Raw genomic sequence first — 3,314 nt, forward strand, 5'->3', positions numbered from 1 at the left:
CTCTTCTTCTCTCTCCTCTTCTTCTCTCTCCTCTTCTTCTCTCTCGCCTTCTTCTCTCTCTCCTTCTTCTCTCTCTCCTCTTCTTCTCTCTCCTATTCACTCTCTCTTCTTCTCTCTCCTCTTCTCTCTCTCTCCTCTTCTTCTCTCTCTCCCATTCTCTCTCTCCCCTTCTCTCTCTCCTCTTCTTCTCTCTCTTCTTCTCTCTCTCCTCTTCTTCTCTCTCTCCTCTTCTTCTCTCTCTCCTCTTCTTCTTCTCTCTCTCCTCTGCTCTCTCTTCTCTCTCTCCTCTTCTTCTCTCTCTCTCCTCTTCTTCTCTCTCTTCTTCTCTCTCTCCTCTTCTCTCTCTCCTCTTCTTCTCTCTCTCCTCTTCTCTCTCTCCTCTTCACTCTCTTCTTCTCTCCTTCTTCTCTCGCTCCCCTTCTTCTCTCTCCTCTTCTCTCTCTCTCCTCTTCTTCTCTCTCCTCTTCTCTCTCTCTCCTCTTCTTCTCTCTCTCTCCTCTTCTTCCCTCTCTCCTGCGGGACTGTTTTCTCTTCTGTTTCGTTCTTTCCTTCCGTTCCTCTTCAGCAGAGGTGTCACGCTACCGTGGTTACCTGCGGTTGCCGTGGGAATAGCAACTGTCTGTCAGTCACGCTCCTGTTGTCAGGCTATCGTCAAGGGGTAGTTGACAGAAAAGTTTTTATTATGAAGATCATTATTTTAAACTTTATTTATTTCTCAGGGTTTGTCTGGTTGAAGTGAAAACAATAAACATTTTAAACTCTAAGAAGAGCGTTCACTCAGCCTTCTCTCACTCTCTCCTCTCACTCTTTCTACCCTCTTTCTCTCGTTCCCTTTCGATGCAATTACATTTCTCTCTCACTCTTTGTCTTTCTTTCACTCTCTCCCTCTCTCTCTCCCCCTCTCTCTCCCTTTCTCTCTCTCAATGCTGTTCAGTAGATGTGATAGAATAATCGAAATAATAACACACAAGTCATCTGTTGAGTTGGTTTTAATTCAGCTTGGAGAAAAAGAAAGACACATGTTTGGTCTTTCTGAACAACCTTTGACCTTGTTTCCTTAAGTCTGTAGTCTATCTCTACAAGGTTTTCCCAACAACACATTATAATGGAATGAGATAAAAGTCGTGCAATTATGGGAGACAGTGTAACACACACACACACACACACACACACACACACACACACACACACACACACACACACACACACAGTAATAGACAAAGATATACACACAGGAAAAACAGTCCAGATGTAGTTTCTTAATGTTGTCTAATTCTCTGTAGTTCTCTCATGTCTTAACACATTAACATAAAGAACTTCTTCAAATAAAAGGAATAATAAAATCATAAAGAAATTATATATTAGAATGAAACATCCATAAATCCATATCACTTTGTGAACTCTTTTTTAAAGAACAGAAGAAAAGGAATATAAAAACTAATGGATAAACACAAAACAGAGCCAAGGAGTAGCATAGCAACGAAGTGGCTGATATTAGCAGAGATAAGGGAGGGGAACCAAGCACAAAGAAATCAATAGATACAAAAAGACTGATATGTGACTGGTAGGTGCCATACACAGTGGTACCTTAATAGAAAATGACTCAAGTGAAAGTCACCCACTTATATACTACTTGAGTAAAAGTCTTAAAGTATTTGGTTTTAAATATACTTAAGTATCAAAAGTCAATGTAATTGCTAAAATATACTTAAGTATCAAAAGTAAAAGTATAAATCATTTTAAATTCCTTATATTAACCAAACCAGACGGCACCATTTTGTGTTTTCTTTATTTACGTATAACCAGGGGCACACTCCAACACTCAGACATCATTTACAAACAAAGCATTTGTGTTTAGTGAGTCCGCCATATCAGAGGCAGTAGGGATGTTCTCTTGATAAGTGTGTGAATTGGACCATTTTCCTGTCAAAATGTAACGATGTACTTTTGGGTGTCAGGGAAAATGTATGGAGTAAAAAGTACATCATTTTCTTTAGGAATGTAGTAAAGTAAAAGTTGTCAAAAATATAAATAGTAAAGTACAGAAACCCAAAAAACTACTTAAGAAGTACTTTAAAATATTTTCAGTTAAGTACTTTACATCACTGGACACACACACACACACACACACACAACGGGCATGGGCTGTACTGATAAAGGGCAAACACAGACGATAACACAGCAACAAACACAGACAAACAACAAACAAACAACAAACAAACAACAAACTACCAAACTAAAACAAAGCACATCATAAAGGGGGATCTTACCTAACAGTATCTCTTCCAGCCCAGCCTAACCCAGTTCATGACTGAGTGTGTGTGTAAGTGTACTGTAAGTGTGCAAACGTGTGTGTGTCTGTCTGTCTGTGTGTGTCTCCTGCTTGTCAGACAGAGGGTCCCAGACGCTTCATTACTTCACTTTCACTACTTCACTACTTCCTGTGATTGGATCAGTGCTGTTCCAACGCATCTATTACATACGAACAGACACAGACACACACAGACAGACACACAGACACACACACAGACACACACACAGAGACACACACACACAGACAGACACAGACACACACAGACAGACAGACAGACAGACACACAGACACACAGACAGACACACAGACAGACACACACAGACAGACACACAGACAGACACACACACAGAGAGACACACACACAGAGACAGACACACACACACAGACAGACAGAGACAGACACACACACAGACAGACACACACACACACGCAGACACACACACACACAGACAGGCACACACACAGACAGACACACACACAGACACACACAGACACACACACAGACAGACACACAGACACACACACAGACAGACACACAGACACACACACAGACAGACAGACACACACACACACAGACAGACACACAGACACACACACAGAGACACACACAGACACACACACAGAGACACACACACACACACAGACAGACACACAGACACACACACACACAGACAGACACACAGACACACACACACACACACAGACAGACAGACAGACACACACACACACACAGAGACACACACACAGACAGACACACAGACACACACACAGACACACACACGCAGACACACACACGCAGACACACACACACACACGCAGACACACAGACACACACATGCGCACACACACACACGTAAGCAGACATACACAGATATATACACATTTTATTAGGTACACCCATCTAGTACCGGGTCTTTGTACCCCCCTTTGTACCTTTCACACCAGGCAGGGGGTACAAATCCTGACTCTGCCATCAGCATGACGCAACAAGAACCTGGGA

Source organism: Coregonus clupeaformis, unplaced genomic scaffold, assembly GCF_020615455.1.
Source record: "Coregonus clupeaformis isolate EN_2021a unplaced genomic scaffold, ASM2061545v1 scaf0514, whole genome shotgun sequence".
In the NCBI taxonomy this organism is placed as follows: Eukaryota; Metazoa; Chordata; class Actinopteri; order Salmoniformes; family Salmonidae; genus Coregonus; species Coregonus clupeaformis.